This window comes from Bubalus bubalis, chromosome 2 (assembly GCF_019923935.1).
Source record: "Bubalus bubalis isolate 160015118507 breed Murrah chromosome 2, NDDB_SH_1, whole genome shotgun sequence".
Taxonomy (NCBI): Eukaryota; Metazoa; Chordata; class Mammalia; order Artiodactyla; family Bovidae; genus Bubalus; species Bubalus bubalis.
This window is the reverse complement of record NC_059158.1, coordinates 77718073-77742626: the sequence shown is the minus strand read 5'-3', so window position 1 is coordinate 77742626 and position 24554 is coordinate 77718073. Positions and strand designations below refer to the sequence as shown.

The 24554-nt window shown below is 42.0% G+C and overlaps 1 non-coding gene across 1 annotated transcript; it reads left to right on the top strand.

Moving 5' to 3' along the window:
* The first annotated feature begins 1933 nt into the window (after positions 1–1933).
* LOC112583151 lies at positions 1934–2041 on the top strand. The gene has a single exon (XR_003107495.1). It is a non-coding gene; the product is annotated as a U6 spliceosomal RNA (small nuclear RNA).
* The last annotated feature ends 22513 nt before the right edge of the window (positions 2042–24554 follow it).

The following is a 24554-nucleotide window of genomic DNA, read 5'->3' as shown; positions in this document are numbered from 1 at the left end:
CCATAACATGTCATGTTATGCGTCCTCAATCCAGGAGAGGTTGAAGGGGAAGTCACTTATTTTAGAGCATTGCTGGTCACTACAAAACAAAAAGTGAAACAAAAACAAGAAAATGGCTGACATAATGCAAGGGATTGAATTGTCAGATCAAATGTACAGGGATCATTGATCCTACATGATACTAAAATGTATTAATAATTCAAAAGATATAGGCAATTCCAAGATATAAGTGAACATGGAGGAATTTGGGACTATCAGTACAGTTCTCCCTTTCTTTCTGGGTTAGAGGATATTCTTGTTTAGATTTAAAATCTAAATCTAGGTTTTAAGAAGGGCACCACTTGGGAAAAAGGAGCCTTTCAACTAAGAAATATCTCCAACTTATACTCCAGTCATGACATAGCTGACTGACAGTTTTCCATTGGGCCATGCCCCATGAATACATATATTCCAGATTTGTTGATGTTAAGCAACCAAACAGACCAAGTACCTCTTGTTAATAACATTCTATACATGAAGACTCTCTATTATCTGCCATTAGGAGGTGTGTATAGCACACCAATAAGGAATAATTTCTTTGAATTGCCCCCTGCTACATGTTGGTATCCCCAGAAGGAGAATAGATTCAGGCCAGCTGGTAATCTTTTCCTTTGTGGTGATAAATCATGCTTTGATTTTTAAAAAGTTTCCATCTGCGTATTAAGCATATCAGTTGTATTTGCATTTCAGTGGCCAAAGCAGGTCACATGGCCAAGTCTGGAATCAAGGGGGTGGGAAGTATAATCCTTCCTTGGGGAAGGAAACCAGATATTGCTAAACAGCGATATAGTCTACCCACAGGCAGCCAGTCCAGATCAGGAAGGGGGACCCTGATGTACAGCTTTCCCCCGTGGCTCAGACAGTAAAGGATCTGTCTGTAATGCAGGAGGCCTGGGTTCAATCCCTGGGTTGGGAAGATCCCCTGGAAGAGGGCATGGCAACCCACTCCAGTATTCTTGCCTGGAGAATCCATATGGACAGAGGAGCCTGGCGGGCGACAGTCCATGGGATCACAAAGAGTCAGACACAACTGAGTGACTAAGCACACACAAGGTATCGCTAACTGCTGTAACAGATTACTGTCAATTTCAGTTGCATGACACAAAGAATACTTATTCCTCTTTCTTTAAAAAAAAAATTGTATGACGTGTTGCTGACTTACAGTGCTGTGTTAATTATTTCTCTTTCATATTACAATTCTACATGATGTGTAGTAGGCAGCTTTCTACATGGTAACTCAGAATCCCAGTCTCCTTCCATATAATTACCCTCTCTGGTAGCCTCAGAGTTCTTTTCTAACTGGTTCACAGGAAAAAGGAGTGGGGTTGCTGGATCATAATAGTGATATTGAGCATCTTTTCTTGTGCCTATTAGCCATTTGTATTTCTTCTTCGGAGAAATGTCTATTTAGGTCTTCTGCCCATTTTTCAGTTTGGTTATTTGTTTTTCTGTTGTTGAGTTGTGTATGCTGTTTGTATATTTTGGAAATTAAACCCTTGTACACATCGTTTGCAAGGCTGACCATTTTATAGGCTGATCTTTCGTTTTGGGGTTTTTTGTTTTGTTTTAAGGTTTCCCTTGCTGTGCAAAACCTTGTAAGTTTGTTAGGTGCCATTTGTATATTTATGTTTTTACTTATTTTGCCTTGGGAGACTGAACAAGTCCTAATATTCTTTTTTTTTTTAAGTATACTTGATTCATAACATTTGCCAATCTCTGTTGTATAGCAAAGTGACTCAGTTATAGACATATAGACATTCTTTTTTAATATTCTTTACCATTGTGGTTTATCACAGGATATTTAAGTAACTATCCTATTGTATAGCACAGGAGAGTGTATTAAGTATCCTGTCTTAAACCATAATGGAAAAGAATATTAAAAAAAGAATATATGGTGCTTGCTTCGGCAGCACATATACTAAAAATTGGAACGATACAGAGAAGATTAGCATGGCCCCTGCGCAAGGATGACACGCAAATTCGTGAAGCGTTCCATATTTTTGTGATACACTGGTTTCCAACAATATGCTTAGAGAACTCTAAAGTGGATTGGGTGTCAACCCAGTGAACACAATGTTTTGATTTAATTTATTTTTAATGTTTATGTGGTAGTGGTGTGGCTTTCCGAAATGGGCAAATATTCAAGCAAAGGATCTTTTGAGTTTTCTTCTGCCAGGAGCGGGGGGCGGGGGGAGCAGGGACAGTCTGAGGAATGACACATGCTTTTCTAGGCATAGGAGTCCTGTTTCTTGAAGAGAGGGGTTAGGGTGAGTAGTGTGCTTGGCACCATCCTCTGCTGCTGTTAAGGATGTGGAATGTGCAAGGGAAGTGTGGGCTGATGTCCAGGTGTGCGGGCCAGGCTCCAGCACCAGCTCGCTGCTAGGCACACTCCCACATCCTGCCACCTTTCCCTCACAGTGTTAATGAAAACAGGCTTCTGAAGATGAAGGAGTTGTTTCATGATTTCCTGCTGCTGAGAATAATAAACATCTTGTTACAAACAAATGTGATGACAGTTACTTACAGGTGCCATGGATTGATGTCAGGGTGGTCAGCTCTGGACTAAACCACCCACCTCCAATTTGTACAACAGTATTGATACATAGGGCTACACTCATTACTGTTCAAGTCTTCTATGTTAAAAGTTGTGTTTAATTTCTAAAGTTTAAAAAAAGCAAAAAAAATGGTGCTAAACTTTCACCCCTGAGCACGCTCAGTGAGACTGGTCATGCAAGCATTTACAGTGCCATGCTTTTTCAAGCCTATTTTTTCTTGTAGAAATGTTGCCCTATTTGTCTTTCCCAGTGTATAGTATTTTTTTATTTTATTTTATTGAGGGTGGGGTAGGAAACCTGCCATTTAAGAAAAAAACAGAAATTTAAAACCCCAGGAAATGGGGGAAAAAAATCAGTGCACAAGAATCGGGCTTAAGCCCAGAACCACACTGAAGTGGGCTCAGTGGTTTTTGGAGTGAAGAAGCCTTACTCCCTGCACATTCCCTTATGCTCCCATCTGAGTCCAGCCATGGAGATGCTCGGGTTCCTCTGACTTTAGTAAGAGGACTCAGGAGTCGACCAAGGAAAACCATTTGGCCCTGTGAGGAATGGCACTCAGTGTCTGTCCTGAATGGAACCTAGTCAGAAAGTGGTCTGGAAATAAATGGTCATGGTCACCTTATGAAGATGTGTGGCAGGTGGCTCTCAGGAAAAATACTAAGTCTGGATCATCCATATGGCAGCTTTTCGTAGGGAAATGACAACTCCGAACTGGAACTGACCTGCCTTCCATGTTGCTTGACCAAAGCAGTGATGAGGGTGGCCAGTATATGTGGTGTGAGTGGTAGGTTTAAAGAGAAGGGAATGTTTTCTGCTCAGTGTTTCCTTTGTCCTTGGACTGCTCAAGCTGAACAGTAACCACTGTTTTTAAGGGACCAGCCCACTGTGGCTGGTTTGGTTCGGAGTTCGTTTCATCCCTAGCTGTGAGTGCCTTTCGGTCTGGAAAGTTGGCTTGTCTCATAATACCCACAGCTAGGACATTCTGTAATTTTGAATTGTCCTTGTTCTTCATTAAAAGAGAATGTCTTTGATCACTAGAGTTTATCAGTGTTGGATTGTTTCCACTGTGAGATTCTTAAACTTTTTCGCTTCATAATATTAAAGCAACTGATGTTAGAGACCATTTCAACACGAAAGGTTTGTAGTTCAGACATTACATATATTTTATTGTTTATAATAAAAATCATCTATACAGAAGTCCTGGGTGTTAACATTTGCACAAGATCTGTTTTCCATGGTATGTTAACACCTACAATTTCACTAACTGTTGATGTTATTTTCTATTGAGATCCTGGAACCTAGGGAGCTATTTGTTCTTTTTGTTTATTTTCATTCTTATTTCCCTGAAGCAAGAGACTTTGTATGGCCTTCAGTGCAAAGTCTTTAGACCAATTCTTTGTATTACACTTGGTTGCCCCTTGGCTATATAACTTCTGAGTGCAAATCATTGAACTCTTTAACAAAGTATTGTAGAGAATAAATCATAATGGGTAAAAATTGAAAAAAAAAAGAATATATGTATATAACTGAGTCACTTTGCTATACAGCAGAGATTGGCACAACACTGTAAATCTGTTATACCTCAAAAAAAAAGAATATTATGATTTGTTCAGTCTCCCAAGGCAATTACAGTAGGCCCTCACTGTTTATCCATCTTATATGTAATAGTTTGCATCTGCTAATCCCAAACTCCCAGACTCTCCCTTTCCCAACCCCTTCATTTTGTAGTTGGTTCATTTGTGCAATGTTTTAGGTTCCACATATAAGTGATATCATGTAGTATTTGTGTTTTTCTGACTTATTTCATCAGTATGATAATCTCTAGTTGCATCCATGTTGCTGCAAATGACATTCTGTTCTTTATGGCTGAGTAGTATTCTGTTGTATATATGTACCTCATCTTCATTATCCATTCATCTGTTGATGGACATTTAGGTTGTTTTTATGTTTTGGCTTTGTGAGTAGTGCTGCTATGAACATTCAGTTCAGTTCAGTTGCTCAGTCGTGTCCGACTCTTTGCAACCCCATGGGCTGCAGCACGCCAGGCCACCCTGTCCATCACCAACTCCCAGAGTTCACTCAAACTCATGTCCATCAAGTCGGTGATGCCACCAACCATCTCATCCTCTGTTGTCCCCTTCTCCTCCCACCTTCAATCTTTCCCAGCATCAGGGTCTTTTCAAATGAGTCAGTTCTTCACATCAGGTGGCCAAAGTATTGGAGTTTCACCTTCAACATCAGTCCTTCCAGTGAATACTCAGGACTGATCTCCTTTAGGATGGACTGGTTGGATCTCCTTGCAGTCCAAGGGACTCTCAAGAGTCTTCTCCAACACCACAGTTCAAAAGCATCAGTTCTTCAGTGCTCAGCTTTCTTTATGGTCCAACTCTCACACCCATACATAACTACTGGAAAAACCATAGCTTTGACGAGATGGACCTTTGTTGGCAAAGTAATGTCTCTGCTTTTTAATATGCTGTCTAGGTTGGTCATTGCTTTTCTTCCAAGAAGCAAGCATCTTTTAATTTCATGGCTGCAGTCACCATCTGCAGTGATTTTGGAGCCCCCAAAAATAAAGTCTGCCACTGTTTCCACTGTTTCCCTATTTCCCATAAAGTGATTGGACCAGATGCCGTGATCTTAGTTTTCTGAATGTTAAGTTTTAAGCCAACTTTTTTACTCTCCTCTTTCACTTTCATCAAGAGGCTTTTTAGTTCTTCACTTTCTGCCATAAGGGTGGTGTCATCTGCATATCTGAGGTTATTGATATTTCTCTCGGCAGTCTTGATTCCAGCTTGTGCTTCATCCAGCCTGGTGTTTCTCATGATGTGCTCTGCATATAAGTTCAATAAGCAGGGTGACAGTATACAGCCTTGACGTACTCCTTTTCCTATTTGAAACCAGTCTGTTGTTGCATGTCTGGTTCTAACTATTGCTTCTTGACCTGCATAGAGATTTCTCAAGAGGCAGGTCAGGTGGTCTGGTATTCCCATCTCTTTCAGAATTTTCCACAGTTTGTGATGATCCACACAGTCAAAGGCTTTGGCATAGTCAATAAAGCAGAAACAGATGTTTTCTCTGGAACTCTCATAGGGGTGCTTCTATCTTTTATAACAGTTTGTCCAGCTGTATTCCCAGTAGTGGGATTGCTGGACCATGTGGTCATTCTGTTTTTAGTTTTCTAAGGAACCTCCACACTGTTGTCCATAGTGGCTGCCCAAATTTATATTCCCACCAACAGTGTAGGCGAGATCCCTTTTCTCCACACCCTCTCCAGCATTTATTATAGATGTTAATGGTGGCCATTCTGACCGGTGTGAGGTGGTACCTCACTGTAGTTTTGATCTGCGTTTCTCTAATAATAGTGATGTTGAGCATCTTTCCATGTGCCTACTGGCCATCTGTGTGTCTGCTTTGGAAAAATGTCTCTTAAGACCTTCTGCCTGTTTTCTGATTGGGTTGTTTTTGTTGATGTTGTTGTTGTTGTCCTAATATTCTAAATGGACATCTGTTGATGTCTTCGATAATCCCCTGCCCTGGAAAATGATACTGGATAATGTCTCTTGTTTCATTCATGGACTTTCAGCATGAGGTTTAAGAAGGTGGGAAACAACAAATAGTTGTAGTTTTGAAGTTTTCATTTTTACTTTGCTCCCTGCTATTACCTTGAAACAGATGGATCCATTCAAATGAAAATGAAGTTTAAAAGTGATTTTTATTAAAAAAAAAACATTCAGTTTAAGCTCTCCTTTATTCATTCCACAAATAATTATGGGAATTCCCTGTAAATAGGTTGTATATGTGACATAATTCATAGTCATTTGTGCTCTACCAATTACACTGAAATTATGATAGAAGTTACCGCAGAACCTCAGTAATCATTATGATGTAATTTGCAGTTTTCAGATTTGGGAGCCTTTTGGAAGCTGAAAGTAGCCAATTGTTTTTGAAGAGTACAGTAATGACTGTTATTACTGAGAAGTTGAATGAAGCTCCTTTTATGCCCTGAAGATTACTTGATAATTATACTTGATGGTGTCATTTAAAAAAAAAAGTAACCAACACATAAATAGATAGCAAACTATAATAACCGTCCAATAATGTGGGCCAATATCGTTGGCTGTGAAAATTAACACACTCTTGCATTGTTCTTTATTTCTCTAATGGGAACACCTGCCTATACAAGCACACTTAATTAGATGCATTGCCTTGACTCTTGAATGGCATTAGACAATCAGTGAAATTAAAGGGAAGATTTCTGAGGTTTTGTTTATCGTGTGAAAGCACAATAGGCCACCAAGACTCAATTAATGTGTCAGCTTCCCTTACCTCACCTGAAACAAACCTGGCTCTATCCTCCCTTCACAGCTCCTTGAATATGGAGCCCACACCTACCACCATTTCCTTTCAGTCATCTGACCTGGACTGGAATGTATTACTACGGCCCACATCTCAGAAAATCCTGACTTTCTATAGATGAAGCCCATTAAAAGATTTTTAGCTTGTAAGTACCCAAAGCCAGTATTTTTCCTCTGTTTTTTCTCCTTTAAAACTAAGCTGTAGTAGACTTTCCTCATTTTTTATTTGGGATATAATATATTTTTATTGTATATATTTTTTCCATTTTTTGATTGACATGTAGCTGATTTGCAGTATTTCATATGTACAACAAAAAGACTCAGTTATACACATATATATTTATTCTTTTTTAGACTATTTCCCATGATAGGTTATTATAAGATATTGAATATAGTTCCCTATGCTATACAGTAGGACCTTGTTGTTTATTTTGTTCCCAGACATTTTTTATGCAGGAAAACATTTTTCTCATCCAAAACTGGCTCTGGGTTGAAGTGTTAGGGATTCAAAGCTTGCTTTCAGTCCCATTCACTTTCTTTCCTGCCTTCCCACTCCTCTCACCTTTATACATTCAGGGCACATCTGAGCAAAGCTTGCTTTTATGATCGTCTCTGGTGCCAGGCCCTGTGCTGTCTTTACTAGTGATAATTGTCCTGTAAAATCTACTTCTAGGGAGTGAATAAAAGATTCTCTCCCAATCTTCAAGTACCTCAATCAGGGTGAAGTCACATAGCTTCCGAAATCTGATGTCAAGTTACTTTTTTGCAACTCTGGTATAGCCAGTGAAACTGCCCACCATCCTCACTTCCCTGCTGGAAGAATGGAAGTTCCTGTCTGAAAACACCCCAGTGAAAGCATTCAGGTTGAGTCTTTGGTGCCCTCATTTTCTACAGCAGCTATTCCAAAATAAAAGCTCCTGCCTTTCACTGACAGGTTGCCCTGGGAACCACTTTAGTACATCTATTACAATTTTTGTTCATGAGCTGTGTGGCTGCTGGTATTGGCTCCCATTTCTAGTTTTAATAAGACTTATACTAGCTAGCTCACTGAAACAGCCCTCTTACATGTTTTATTCAACTGATTAACTCCAACTGTTTTATGACTAAACCATTTTATTTAACATTCTCCAAAAGTACCCAATAAAATGCCTCATGAGTCCTTTTGGGGGGCCTTTTTAATGAGCAAGAGCTATTATACTTTTTAAAAGTCTTGTGCTCAAACTCATCTACTTTTAGAAGGCTCCAGTTGAAGGAAACACCGTCTGTAGAAAATCTCCTGCCTGTGTGGGATGACATGACAGACAGAAAGGCTGAGGCTTCACACTACTAGGGTGCCACCCAGCTCTCCTTCTCTCAGGAAACTCCTTCAGCCCCTTTCACAGAGCTGAGTACTGGCAGCCGTGTTTATACTACAAGTTCCCCACTATCTGTCACAGCTGCCTGGGCCTGAGGGGAGCATCTTACCAAAGCCAAGCCAATCCAGATCTCTGGCCCAGGAATTTGGAACTCAGCCTGAGCACTTAGTTGGTCTGTGTATGTTTTGCAATCTCCAGAGCAGGGGGCGGGGTGGGAAGTGCATGTTACCTGCCACCTTGTGGACAACGGAAGCGGGAAAGCCAATCTGAAGAGAAAGGGGAATGAAGTGAACAGGGCGTTCCAACCCTTGAGCTCATCTCTGGCTGATGCTCTGCTTCACTTCCCTAGGGTTCCATGAACTCCCCCTGCAGCCTTATAACAAAGCCCTAAGTTCTGCTTCAACTGGCCTCTTATCATAGTGTAGGTGGTACTTTTAAAAATGCATCCAAAAAAAAAAAAATGCATCCACAAATTCTTTGCTATTCCTCCCTTCTCATGGTGAAGGATAAATTTCCTCCCCTGAAATGTGGGCTGCAAAATAGTGACTCACTTCTAACAGAGAGAATGGGGTGGAATGGAGAGTGTACGACTTCCGAAACCAAGTCATACAGGGCCTTGCCACACACTTTGCTTTCTTGCGTCTCGATCACCCTGGAGGATCCAGGAGCCAAGTCTTGAGGACACTCAAGCAGCTTATGGAGGGGCTCAAATTGAGAGGCACTGAGGCCTCCCACTCTCAACTAGCTCTTCTCACCTGCCATCTAAGTGAGCCACTTTGGAAGTGGATCTTCTAGCCCCAGTAAATTCTTGGCCAATGCTTCAAATAAAAACTCATGAGATTCCCTAGCCAGAACTGTCCAGCTAAGCTTCTTCCAAATCTTTGACCCACAGAAACCGTAAGGATGTGAGTGTTTATTGTTTTAAGCCAGTAAGGTTGGGGTAAATTGTATGCAGCAGCCTTCAAGGCCCCACACTATTTGGGATCCCTCTCAAACCTCTTTTCTGGCCCCTGCTGACCTTGCTTTCTGTGCTCTAACCACATATTATCCTCCTTACAACCTTCACCCTAGTATTTCCATTGCCAGAAGTCCTCTTCGCACAAAAACACTTTCTCATCTTTTAGGTCTTAGCTTAAATGACAATGCCTCCAAGAAACCTTACTGAGACCTTATCCAAACTATCCTTCTATCCCATTCTATCACAATATTCTGTTCTCTGTGTTCATAGATGTTTACTGTAACTTATGTATTTATTTGATTTGGGGTTTTCTTGTTGATATTTGTCTTTCCACTGTAAGAGGGCCAAGCACACAGTAGACTCTCAGCAGTATTTGTGAAATAAATACTGTAAGTGAAATGGGTTCCATTAGCTATGACTAGAGAAGGAAATGCTAACCCACTCCAGTATTCTTGCCCGGAGAATTCCATGGACAGAGGACCCTGGTGACCCATGGGGTCGCAAGAGTCAGACACGACTTAGCAACTAAACCACCACAAGGAGGCCTTACTAATGGCCCAACAGATAAACACTGGGCCAGGGGACCCAGATTCTGTTTCCTTGTTTTCAAAAAGCCAAATGCCCTATCCAGGCTGTTTTTAAAATTTTCTCTCCCAAGATATCTTTAGGATAGGTAGATATCACCTAAGAGGGCCCCCAAGCCCAAGGAGTTACTTGTCAGAGGCCAAACAGATAAAAAGCCTTGCACAGGCTGGCAAGATTCTTTCTGAGAATCAAAAGCACCAGCTCTGACAGGACACTCTGGCAGCTCCCTCTTTCCGCCACAGACTCAGCAAATCTGGCTTTCCAGCCATTTTCAGAGCAACAGGTCTGACGCTCATCCCAGTGTCAGAATGATCTCGATTTCTGCACCTGGCCTGAGGCTCCCTAGCTCTTCCCTCTCCTGCTTTGCTCCCTGAGGCCCCCGGAGGGCGCTCTTCCCTCGTCCCTCTCATTCCAGCCCCTCCCGGCCAGGTCACGCAGAGCCTCCCCAGGGGCCTCACTCTCCTGTGTTCTCAGACTCAGTTGTTCCAATAGCATTGGCCCACAGACTCCCATCGCAGGTCTCTTATTTACCTAATAGGATATTTACAGCTTCAGTAAATACCTTTAGGGTCACCCACAGGCGAGGTGGCTCTACGTCACAAGTAGTTGGTGGCTCAGATGGTAAAGAATCGGCCTGGTTCCATCCCTGGGTTGGGAAGATCCCCTGGAGAAGGAAATGGCAACCCACTCCAGTATTCTCGCCTGGAGAATCCCACGGACAGAGGAGCCTGGCAGGCTACGGTTCATGGGGTCCCAAAGAGTCGGACACGGCTGAGTGACTAGCACTTTCAGCCAGGACATACAGCAGGGCCTAAGCCCGAGGAGGACACGGATGACCTCCAAAAGCATGGCCGCTTCACGGGCAGACCCCATGGAGTATGCGCATGGGTCGATACCCACAGCTACCCTCATCCTCTGTATCGCTCTACCCCACTTTCCCAAGACCACTGGTCTCACGCTCCCTCTGTCTCTCTTTTTCATTCTCAGCCAACTTCCTCTGTTTCCCTAAGTTCTGCAAGGCTCAGCCTGTACCTCATTTCTACAGGGCCAAATACCACAGCACCCACAGCTCACTGGCATTTCAGCTCTAGTTTTCCAGACAGTTTGTGAGAATTCCGATCATATTTTCAAGCCAAGTTATGCCAATCAGGGAGCAGTGGATCATCTCCACACGGAGGCATCTGGGGCCATCAGGGGCTGGGGGCAGGGTCCTCCGCAGGCTGTGGGCAAGTGTTCTTCCAGAAAGGTAAGGGGTGGGCAGGCCTCCTTCAATGTCATTTCTCCACCAAGACCTGCCTCTCAAGAGGGAAAGTGTGATTTGAGGGTCACCCAACAGCCTAAATATCTACCCCATCAATCTTTGGTTTGATTCATGGAATTTTCTCCAGAAAAAAAAAATCCTGATACTGGAGGATGTGTTACACAAGAACAGTTTAGTGTCTAGCAAAATGGGACTTCGGAGGCCAGGGATATCTAACCTCACTCATCTCATGTCAGCTTGACAGCGCTGTATTTTGAAGAACTGTGCTCTCATCATTCTGTGAGGTTTAGGTGTGAGGATGTGCTGGGTATCTACCTGGATGTGCTGAGTCACTCAGCATCGTTTCTTTGGGGAAACCTACCCTTTTCCAGTCAGTGCAGGACTTGGGTGTCCCTTCTGGTGTCCTGTCCCTTCATCCTCAGAGGTGAACATACAGTTGTGACTGAATCTGTTCTAGCCTGTCCTCAGTGATTGGTGCAGAGGTGGATAAGGGACCCCCGCAGGACCACTCAGACTCCTTTCTCTGATAGATATGTCCTGTTAAACTAACAAACCCTGAGGCTGCCAGATGCCCTCTTCCCCATGGCATGAGAAAGACTGCAGGGCTGAAGACAAGGGTGGTCCTGTAGAACAGGGGTCCCCAACTTCTGGGATCTAATGTCTGATAATCTAAGGTGGAGCTGATGTAATAATAATAATAAAGTGCGCGATGTTTGTAATGCACTTGAACCATTCCAAAACCATCCCCCTCCCCATTCATGGAAAAATTGTCTTCCATGAAACTGATCCCTAGTGCCAGAAAGGTTGGGGACAGCTGCTGTAGAGCACAGAGATGGAAGGAGAAAGAGACAAGGAGGGAGAACCTTAATAATACAGTTTGACCTACTGGATCCAAGTATGCCCAAAGAAGCCAAGCCATTCCTTTTTTCCCCTTAAACTACCATACCCGCCCCCATTATCCACAGTTTCTCTGTCTGCGGTTTCAGTTACCCATGTTCAACCTCAGTCTGAAAATATTAAATGGAAAATTCAAGAAATAAACAATTCATAAGGTTTAAGTTGTGTGCCTTTCTGAGTAGTATGATGAAGTCATGCTGTCTTGCTCCATCCGCCTGGGGTGGGAATTCTCCCTTTCTCCATCGTATCCTGCTCAGTAGCCACTTAGCCATCTCTGCTTTCACTGTGTCTATGTTCAGGTCACTCTTATTTTACTTATAAGTTCCCAAGCACAAGGGTAGTAATACTAGCAGTTTGGATCTGCCAAAGAAAAGCCTGCAAAGTGCTTCAAGTGAAAAGGTGAAAATTCTCCACTTCATAAGGAAAGAAGAAAAATTATCACATGCTAAGGCTGCTAAGATCTAGGTAAAAACCAACCTTTTCTCCATGAAATCATGACAAGGGAGAAAAAATGTAGGCGGTTTTGCTGTTATACCTCAGATTGCAAAAGTTATGGCCATCATGCATGATAAATGTTCAGTTAAAATGGGAAAGGCATTAAATTAATACAGTAAGATATTTAGAGAGAGACCATATTTGCATAGCTTTTATTACAGTATATCATTGTAATTGCTCTATTTTTATTTAGTTATTAATCTCTCTACCTAATTTATAAATTAAACTTTATCACTGGTGTGTGTACATAGGGAAAGACATAGTATTGTATATAGGATTGGGTACTATCTGTGGTTTCAGGCAAGCACTGGGGTTCTTGGAATGTGTTAATATCCCTCAGAGATGAGAGACTACTGTAGTTTGAGCTGAATTTCCTGTCACATGCAACTTACAGAATTCAAACTAATAATCACATTCATTTTACAGAGGAGACTGGGAGCCAAGAGAGTAAATGATTTGCCTACGATCACTCATCTAGTTAGTTATATGGCCAATCACAAAGCAGGTTCTAAAAGAATGTGACATGAGCCATCTCTCCTTGCTGGGTCAGAGAAAAAGGCCCTGTTTAAAGCTATTTGGCTTCAGTCATTAACTCTCTCATTCCGTATCATTAGAAAATTTGACAAGCATCCTATAAATGTCTAAAAGTGAAGTTGCTCAGTCGTGTCCGACTCTTTGCGACCCCATGGACTGTACCCTACCAGGCTCCTCCATCCATGGGATTTTCCAGGCAAGAATACTGGAGTGGGTTGCCATTTCCTTCTTCAGGGGATCTTCCCGATCCAGGGATCAAACCCAGGTCTCCTGCATTGTAGGTGGACGCTTTACCGTCTGAGCCAAGTCTAAGCCACTGTTAATATTCTTAAACAAAACAAGATCCTAACCACAGAAAACTCCCCCCATAATGACAATGACCCATTGGCCAATCTTCTTTTGAGACAGTTATTTAATTGCTTACTAACCCACAAAGTATACTATTTCGCAGTCTGCACCCTTGCTGCTTAAGGAGTAGAGTCAGGACTTGGACACCACAGTGGAGCCTGTGAAAATGCAGATTCTCAGGCCACTCCAGACCTTCAGAATCTGCGTTTTAGCAAGATCCTCAGGGAGTTCACTGCACAACAAAGCTTGAGAAGCATGGATCTTCCATACCTGAGGATCCTTACCTTAACACACACACACTTTTGCCATATGCCTTTTAAAATTTAATGAACTTAAACACACACACCCTTTGTCTGAAAATCAGGCAGCCCTTTTGCAATAAGGAATTAGTTTGGTGCATCATTTTCTTGCTGAGCCTGTGTAAGCACATATTGGAGCCTTCCAATAAACCATAATTTTAATAGAAAGAAATATTGTTGAGGCTTAATGCCAAAATGCCAGGACTACAGATTAGAGCATCTTCTTTTTTTGACTTTTTGAAAAATGGAATCATATTTGCTCATCTCAGACCTTTCCAAAACCATCCCTAATATTCCTCCAAAACATTCTTCACAGTTCCTTAAAGATGGTCAGAGGGGTTCAGTGATTTCATTTGTGTTTTCAATACTCTTGCACTCCTCCAGGTCAGGTCATTCAGGCTCATTTAGAGTGTCTAGGTCAGTGGATTTCAACCCTGGCTGCACATAAGAGTCACCCAAGATAGCTTTAAAACTACCCATGCTTGAGCCCCTCCACAGCCCAATTGAATCAGCGCAGCAGGGCATTTCTTTTTTAAGCACCCCCAGGTAATTCTAATGTGTCACCAAGGTTAAAAGCAATTGAATATAGTGGGTTGTTTTTTTAAAAAAATCTAACACCCAGGGCCTGCAGAATCAGAATCTCTGTGGCTGAAGTTCAAGCATCAGTAGTTTTAAGCCCCCCAGATAACAGTCAGGTAGAGCCAGGACAGAGAACCACTGATGAGAAACTGTTCTCAATTTAAGCCAGATATTATGCATATTCTTCTGCATATGCAGCCTAATCTAATCCAAACTAATGCAAGTAGGGTTCACCATGTGGATAAATTCCCCAGGCATCCTTGAGCCCTCCTAGCCCAAGGTCCCTTGGCTAGCAAGGAAAAATGATCAATTCAAGGAAAAAGCACAGAAGACCAGTTCAGGAAAAATATATAGCTGCCAGATCAACTCAGTAGATTTTATTGTTATTGAGCTGAAATATTCCTCTAGCCAGTACAAAGATGGTAAGATGGCCCTTTGCCTGACCAGAAGAAGATGATTTTAAATCTTACTGGATTCTGGTCCAAGTCCCTGGAGGAAGCTTAAGGGAGGCTGGGAGTAATAGAAAGAGGCTGGGTGGAGGGACAAGGGGAGGCTGCACCACCTAAGAGCTCTGCCACATGTGGGCTAATCACCCCCTATATAGATATAAAGATGTAAAGATGCAGGGATCAATTCAAAGTGTCGCCCAGATCCCAAAGTTGAATTAGTGAGGCCTCTCGATGTCACCTCGAGAACTAACCTCATGGCAAGGGCAACACACCTCATTGAGAATCTCTAATTACTTTTTTTCTTTTATTGATCTTGGCTGATCTATTCATTGGGTCCAACCTGCATTGAATGGAGACTGGTCCATTTAGCCTCCTCGTGGCTGAGGAGCTTGCTTAATTATTCTTGCTGTCTAGTTCATCACCTTTGAGCATTCTCTATGAAAGATGTCATTGACACCTCAGAGAAAGGAGTCCTTTATAGTATAGCATTTTTCTGGAGAGAACTTCATCTGCCACATGGGAAAATACAGCTTGTCAGGCAGACTGGTGGAGCATTTTTCATGCTCTGAGAGTTTTCTTTCAGCTGTTCAGTAGGCTGTGGTCTGGGTCGTTTTCAAGATCTACTGAGCGCCAGTGAATGGCTGTGCCCACAGACCCGGCTGCATAAGCCACACAGCCCTCCTGTGGCCGTGGGCCCCCTTCAGAGGTCCCATGTCGCTTTAAAAACAGCAGTAAGCTGCCGCCCCGGGTTCAAATTCTGACTGACTCTGCCCCTGTGATATTGTGATGTATACTAAGAAATATTTATGTTGGTCTCTGCCCCTGGTTCCTGACACAGTACTCCTGAAACCGTTATAATTTCCTGGGTAATAGGAGCGTCTTTTGTTCCAGTGAGGCAGCTCTGGGTAGGCTCCTGGATGAATGCTGGTTATTAGACAGACCAAGCCATGATTAGAAGCCTGGAATTATCAGCCCCCACTCCCATTCTCTTGAGAAGCAAAAAGGGATGCCTATGTGATGATGCTACCATAAAATCCCAAAAGTATGGAGTTCATAGAGTTTCCAGGTTGGTGAACATATCCGCATAAAGAGTTGGTGCACTGCAGCTCCATGGGGACACAGACTCCTGTGTGTGGGAACCCCCCAGACCCCACATTTACACATCTCTTCATCCAGCTATTCTACTGTATCCTTTATCATCTCCTTTAAGAAAATGGTAAACATGTTTCCCTGAGTTCTGTGAGGACCTCTAGCAAATTAACCAAACCTGAGGAGAGGGTTATGGAAACCACTTATTTGTAGGCAAACTGGACAGAAGTTGTGAATAACCGGGGACCTACTACTTGCGGTTGATATCTCAGGTGGGGTGGCGGCAGGCTTGCAGGACCACACCCTTAACCTGTGGGAACTGATGCTGTTTCCGGCAGATAGTTTCAGAATTTGGTTAAGTTGCTGGACACCTGACTCACATCGCAGAGAATTGCTTGGTGTGGGGGAAAACTTCTGCAAATTTGGGGACCAAAAGTGAAGTGTTCTGTGTGAGAGTAAGAAAAAAAAGAAAGAAAGTGAAGTCGCTCAGTTGTGTCTAACTCTTTGCAACCCCATGGGCTGTAGCCTGCCAGGCTCCTCCGTCCATGGGATTTTTCCAGGCAAGAGTACTGGAGTGGGTTGCCATTTCCTTCTCCAGGGGATCTTCCTGACCCAGGGATTGAACCCAGGTCTACCTGCATTATAGGCAGACGCTTTACCACCTGAGCCAGCAGGGAAGATTGGCAGGAGAATAAAGAAAGACACAAGAGTAGGGGAGAACTGGGTTTTTCCTGAGACAGAAAATTGGGTAGGTTTTTCCTTTTCAGCCCCTCACTCTGACTTGCCCCTCACTTTCGAGCAACTCAGTTAACATCCCAGGGCCTCAGTCCACTTAGTTATAAAATAAGAAAAGAAAATTTAAGAAAGCTTTCAGCTTTAAAATACTGTTACTTACAGGGCAGCAGTGGAGAAACAGACATAGAGAATAGACTATGGACATGGGGAGAGGGGAGGAGAGGGTGAGATGCATGGAAAGGGTAACATGGAAACTTACATTACCATATGTAAAATAGATAGCCAATGGGAATTTGCTGTATGGCTCAGGAAATTCAAACAGGGGCTCTGTATCAACCTAGAGGGGCTTGGGTGGGGAGGGAGATGGGAGCAAGCTTTAAAAGGGAGGGGATATATGTATACCCATGGCTGATTTATGTTAAGGTTTGACAGAAAATAGCAAAATTCTGTAAAGCAATTATCCTTCAATAAAAAATAAATTAATTTGAAAAACTAATTTTATAGTATTTTATAGTGGATTTTATTTTTATTTATTTTCATTAATTTTATAAATGAAAACATCTTTTTTTTTTCACTGCACATGACCAATTATTTTTTCTTACTTAAATAGCACTGTTTCTTACTTAAATAGTATTTAAATACTAATTAATGTATTTATTTTGCCAGAAAGAACACATACACATTAGCAGAAAGATTAAACTGTAAATCTTCCATATTCTCACCACTCTTTATATTTTGTATATATACTAATAGACTTTTATCTAAGCATAACATGTTAGAAATATTTTTGCAAAATCTGATCTGTGGTCTACTGTTTCACTGAAGACAATATTTAAAACATCTTTACTTCTCAAATATATACACATATATATTTATATGGTAATGATCACATAGTCTAAAAAAGTAGCAAAATTTAACCAAATTCCCATTTTTTGCTACTGTAAATATTGTTGTGTTGAACATCCATGGATATACAGTTTCTCATTTCTTTTTCCTTAGGAAATTTCCTAGAAGTGAAACCCCTGAATTTAAGAGTAAACTTCTTTTTAGGGATTTTTATACATAAAATACATTATACATTTTATACATAAAATTATCCTCTAGTAAATTGTATAAATTTACATACCTCAAGCAGTAAGAATTCATTTTCCCTCATTCTGTTTACTTTTTGTCTTTCATGCTGTGCTGTGCTGTGCTTAAGTTGCTTTAGTTGTTCCAACTCTTTGCAATCCTATGGACTATAGCCCACCTGGCTCCTCTGTCCATGGGATTCTCCAGGAAAGAATACGGGAGTGGGTTGCTATTCCCTTCTCCAGGGGATCTTCCCCACCCAGGGATCGAACCCACACCACTTATGTCTCCTGTGTAGGCAGGCGGGTTCTTTACCACTAACACCACCTGTGAAGTCCTTGTCTTTCATAGGTACATCCTATTACTGGTAATTTAACATTCTTTGATAAACAATAGGATCTGTTCTTTTTGTGTATTTTTCTTGGAGATTTGTGTGTTTTCCCTAGAAACCTTTCTGTGTCCTTTGTCCATTTTTCCCTTGAGACTGTCTCTGGACTCTCTTATGCATAGGCATAACTGCTGCCCCCTTAACATGACAGATGGATAAGACATGACAGGTGAAGGGGTGAAGAGGGAGGGAGTCACCATGGGAGGTTTGGAGCTAATGGACAGGCCCCTGTGCTCCCCGAAACCTCATCCTGTGCTCTTACCCCCTGGGTAGCCCGCACCAGAACACAGAGAGGGCATACACAAATAATGCTCCTAAAAATGTGGGGGAAACTGAAGCAGTTTTCCAGGTGTCTAATGGAACCTGGGCTGTCACAGCAGAGTCAGGGCACTGGAAGACCCAGAGCAGTTCAGGAGCCTTCTTTGTGAAAAAGTCATCAGAAGAAACAATGAGTGATGGCGTGGGGTTGGGTGTCTCCAAAGTATCCAGCTGCATCACTGAGATCCACCATACATTTCTGCTTTCGTCATCTGATAAATGTTTATTGAGCATTTCCTTTGAGCCAGGGACTGCCCTTGCCAAAATAGATAAATGTCCAACAGAAATATCATTACTTATGTAACTGTTTGGTCTTTGTTTCTTCAAAAGCATTCCATTTTCAGCGTTCAGCAAACTACGAGTATTTCATTTGAAATAGGACCCATAATCAGATCAATAAATGAAATAGGGTCTGAAATGGATAGAGAGGGACCCCTTCTCCAAAGGGTATGTTGTTTGTATAAAACCAGGTGATTAGACAGGACCTGGAGATGCCAGGAGGATTTGCAACAATGCCTTCAGTTGTTTCCTTGGAGCCAGAGGAAGTGATATTACCCTTAGTATAGTGTTGGTTGCTCAGTCGTGTCTGACTCTTTGGGACCCCATGGAAGGTAGCTCACCAGGCTTCTCTGTCCATGGCATCCTCCAGGCAAGAATTACTGGAGTGGGTTGCCATTCCCAGCCAACTTGCCAGAGGGGAATATGTTTTCGCAAAAGGCAAACTTATCAAGAGTTTGTGCTGACTGGTGATAGAAATAGTATTAGCAGTGGTCGTGGAACATCTATTGGTTTTTACAGTGACGTGTATTATAATTTTTTAACGTGAAAATCTCCAGACTACTGACATGAGAGAGATGGAAACTTGTGGATATTCCTTGTGGCAGCTGTTCAGTAATTCACTATGGTGGACTCAGATTTCAAAGTCAGTACAGTTCCTCCCCTCTTTCTTGCCTGCCCCCAAATACCTGGTGCAAAAAAAACCCAATAATTCAGTTACACGGAGTATCTCAAAGGTATGGAGTAGTGGAGAAGGAAATGGCAACCCACTCCAGTGTTCTTGCCTGGAGAATCCCAGGGACGGGGGAGCCTGGTGGGCTGCCGTCTATGGGGTCGCACAGAGTCGGACACGACTGAAGCGACTTAGCAGCAGCAGCAGTACAATAAATAAGTCCCACATTTCATGTGTCCCTGTGTTTATAAGGCAGGTTTCACCTTTCACCCTGGGCTTGTCACTTGCCAGGCCAGTTTTTCCTTTCTGTGTGTTTTATTCAACAGGGGTGTGTGTGTGCTGTTAGTTGTTTCTGACTGTTTGTGACTCTGTGGACTGTAACCCGCCAGGCTCTTCTACCCATGGGGTTTTTTAAGTTGGTTGCCATTTGCTCCTCCATGGGGATCTTCCAGTCCCCGGGACTGAACCCACATCGCCCGCATTAGCAGGTGGATTTTTTACCATTGAGCCCCCAGGGCCAGCGGCTGAATGCCACGGCAAGCACCTTCCAGGCCAGGAGGTGGGGGTGGGGAACAGATTTTGCAGTATCTCTAGCCATCTTCCAAATAAATAATCGCCTTTCAGGAACATAGACCTTTGTTTCAGCAGTTCAGGAGAATTCATTCTCGGTAGAGAAAACTCATTTGCTGGTGACAGTGATTCAAGCTGCTGACTTCACAGAGAGCATTGCAGGAGCCACATTCGTTCTCAGTTATGGAGGTCAGAGGTGAGGCAACTGTGCTTCCAGGGCAAAGCTCTTTTACGGATTCCCTTGGCGTCCTGCTTTCTTCTTTACAGCAGATTAACACCCAATGGCCATTTCTTAAAAAAAGAAAAAGTCAATTCCTCAGTTTAATTAACTTCCCTAACATAGTATTCACCACCGCCTGCCAGAATCCAGATGCCTAACTTGAGACTTCGTAATACTTGATTTCAGTTCAAGGTAAATCATGGCTGTAGTTCTCTGAACATCGTCTCAGGGCTGTGGGGTCAGGATCAGGCTTGGACTTAACCCTTGGTGAGCTCATGTAAGCACTCCCTTGTCAGTGAATTTTGGAGAGCCTGAAACTTTTTGTCTTGGTTTGACATTTTGCCTCAATTTCATGGTCAAAGCTTTAGGATCAGTCTTCCTTCCCTCTCCAACACATTTGCTGCCAGCGTGGGTTTTGTTGTTGTTCATTTTAACACACTGTGGGGTACTTCTTCTTGCCTCACTCTTTGAATACCAATAAACAAATGTTTATCGACAATCCAGGGAGCATGGTTTGCTTTGTACATTTACTGAGTAGCTGTGGATTTAGACAATCATATGCATTTTTATTCTTTTATTATAGCTCTTCTGTGTTATATGGTAGAGGCAATAAACTATAATGGCTTGGTGCGTGAATGCTACGTCAAATTGCCTGGGTTCAAATATAGCTCTGACATCTCACGGGTGTGTGATTCTGGGAAAGTTAATTGACTGCCTTGTGCCTCAGTTTCCCCATATATAAAATAGGAATAATGACAGGATCTACCTTGGGGTTGTTAAGTAGTAACTTAGCTGACAAATGTAAAGCAGTTAGAATAGTGCCCTGGCATATAGTATATCTTCGTAGTGCTCCTCATAGTGAGCATTTATTAAAGACTATCACTACTGAAAGATCAGTATTTCATTGAGAAAGGAGATTGTAAATTGTCTACAACTAATTGTCCTGTCAACTATGATTCATCTATTACTTGTTTTGTGCAAGGCATGATGTGAGTGATGAAGCCACAGAGGTGAATCCTACATAAACTCTGCCCTCGAGGTGGCTGGGGATTTTGCACGTACATCACAATTGTGTGATGCGTCGCTGTGTGAAATCCCGCCGCTGCGCCAGCTAAGCTGGGGCCAGTCAGAACCTGGTGCATCTGTGAAGGGTCACAGGGCTCTGATAGCCAACTTGCTATTTCCTTTAAGGCTTTATAAATTACCTCACCTTTGTTGGTGATATCTGCTCTTGGGGGGGGAAAAAAAAGCCTGGGGCACAAGAAAAGAAACAATTCCTACTGACCTTTAAAAGGTGTTATTGTATGTCATAGATTCTAAGGCGAGCATTTTTTTTTAACCTTTTTGTGCTTCTGAAGTCAATGCAGCTAGAAAGCTTTGCCATTGCCTTTTTGTGAGCAAACGTGATCAGAAGAGCTCAGCTGTCACTTTAATTGACTTACGTACATTGTCAGTACCAGAAGACATGAAATTTATCGTTGTTCAAATGCCTTCAAATAGATTACAGTATGATTTAGATTAAAAGTTACTGTACAAATGGAAAGGCACAGAAACAGAGTACTGTAATATATGATTTTAAAAATTGCAACTAGGGAGAATAAAAGAGAGCTTTCACTGAATACAAAACAAATTCTAAGTGCTAGGAAAGCATGGGCCATAGTTTAGTTAGCAACATTCTCTGTTTGGCCTTGGAGTATAAAACGAAGCAGGTCAAAGGCTAACACAGTTTTGCAATGAGAACACACTGGTCATAGCAAACACCTTCTTCCCACAACACAAGAGAAGACTCTGGTCAATACCAAAATCAGATTGATTATATTCTTTGCAGCCAAAGATGGAGAAACTCTATATAGTCAGCAATACCAAGACCGGGAGCTAACTGTGGCCCAGACCATGAATTCCTTATTGCCAAATTCAGACTTAAATTGAAGAAAGTAGGGAAAACCACTAGACCATTCAGTTATTACCTAAATCAAATCCTTTACAATTATACAGTGAAAGTGATAAATAGATTCAAGGGATTAGATCTGATAGAATGCCTGAAGAACTATGGATGGAGGTTCATGACATTGTACAGGAGGCAATGATCAAGACCATCCCCAAGAAAAAGAAATGCAAAAAGGCAAATGGTTGTCTGAGAAGGCCTTACAAATAGCTGAGAAAAGAAGAGAAGAGAAAGGCAAAGGAGAAAAGGAAAGATATACCCATTTCAGTACAGAGTTCCAAAGAGTAGCAAGGAGAGATAAGAAAGCCTTCCTCAGAGATCAATGCAAAGAAATAGAGGAAAACAATATAATGGGAAAAACTAGAGATCTCTTCAAGAAAATTAGAGATACCAAGGGAACATTTCATGCAAAGATGGGCTCAATAAAGGACAGAAATGGTATGGACCTCACAGAAGCAGAAGATATTAAGAAGAGGTGGTAAGGATACACAGAAGAACTATACAAAAAAGATCTTCATGACCCAGATAATCATGATGGTGTGATCACTCACCTAGAGCCAGACACCCTGGAATGTGAAGTCAAGTGGGCCTTAGGAAGCATCACTAGGAACAAAGTTAGTGGAGGTGATAGAATCCAGTTGAGCTATTTCAAATCCTGAAAGATGATGCTGTGAAAGTGCTGCACTCAATATGCCAGCAAATTTGGAAAACTCAGCAGTGGCCACAGAACTGGAAAGGGTCAGTTTTCATTCCAATCTCAAAGAAAGCCAATGCCAAAGAATGCTCAAACTACCGCACAATTGCACTCATCTCACACGCTAGCAAAGTAATGCTCAAAATTCTCCAAGCCAGCCTTCAACAGTACGTGAACTGAGAACTTCCGATATTCAAGCTGGATTTAGAAAAGGCAGAGGAACCAAAGATCAAATTGCCAACATCCATTGGATCATTGAAAAAGCAAGAGAGTTCCAGAAAAACATCTATTTCTGCTTTATTGACTATGCCAAAGCCTTTGACTGTGTGGATCACAATAAACTGTGGGAAATTCTTCAAGAGATGGGAATACCAGACCACCTGACCTGCCTCTTAAGAAACCTATATGCAGATCAGGAAGCAACAGTTAGAACTGGACATGGAACAACAGACTGGTTCCAAATAGGAAAAGGAGTACGTCAAGGCTGTGTATTGTCACCCTGCTTATTTACCTTATATGCAGAGTACATCATGAGACATGCTGGGCTGGAAGAAGCACAAGCTGGAATCAGGATTGCCGGGAGAAATATCAATAACCTCAGATATGCAGATGACACCACCCTTATGGCAGAAAGCGAAGAACTAAAGAGCCTCTTGATGAAATTGAAAGAGGAGAGTGAAAAAGTTGACTTAAAATTCAACATTCAAAAAACTAAGATCATGGCATCCAGTCTCATCACTTCATGGCAAATAGATGGGGAAACAATTGAGACAGTGACATACTTTATTTTTGGGGGTTTCAAAATGACTGCAGATGGTGACTGCAGCCATGAAATAAAAAGATGCTTCTTCCTTGGAAGAAAAGCTATGACCAACCTAGACAGCATATTTAAAAACAGATACATTACTTTGCCAACAAAGTTCCATCTCATCAAAGCTATGGTTTTTCCAGTAGTCATGTATGGATGTGAGAGTTGGACTATAAAGAGAGCTGACTACAGAAGAATTGATGCTTTTGAACTGTGGTGTTGGAGAAGACTCTTGAGAGTCCCTTGGACTGCAAGGAGATCCAACCAGTCCATTCTGAAGGAGATCAGTCCTGAATATTCATTGGAAGGACTGATGCTGAAGCTGAAACTCCAATACTTTTGCCACCTGATGCAAAGAACTGTCTCATTTGAAAAGACCCTGATGCTGGGAAGGATTGGGGGCAGGAGGAGAAGGGGACAACAGAGGATGAGATGGCTGGATGGCATCACCGACTCGATGGACATGACTTTGAGTAAACTCTGGGAGTTGGTGATGGACAGGGAGGCCTGGCGTGCTGCGATTCATGGGGTTGCAAAGAGTTGGACACGACTGAGTGACTGAACTGAACTGAACTGAAGACAGTTATGTTGAAAATTTCCCCAAAGTTCCAAATTTTCAATTTGAGGCAGAGCCACATTCCACCTAAATTCCTATTTCATTAATTTTTACACTCATCTCATTTTTTTAAACCTAAAAGCATTATTTTGAAATAAAACACACACTATTGTTATAAATATAAAATGAAGGGTTTGATTGCCAGTCAAATGGTTAAATATGACTTACAATAAATTTATAAACATTAAAATGAAAAAAACACATTTGACTTTTTATCACTTAAATTCATCTTAAAATAGAATGAAGATCCCTTGAGGGAAACCCCACATTTATATGTGATTTTACCTGCTCAGATTCGTTACTTCCTCACAGCCACTCAGCCATTTCCAGACTTCATTTGTATCTCCTTTAAGAAATCCATGCTGAAAAATCCTGCCCAATCTGAACTCAGAGAGAGCGGCTGCCAATTTAGTGTTTGACTCCCCATAATTCCTTTTTA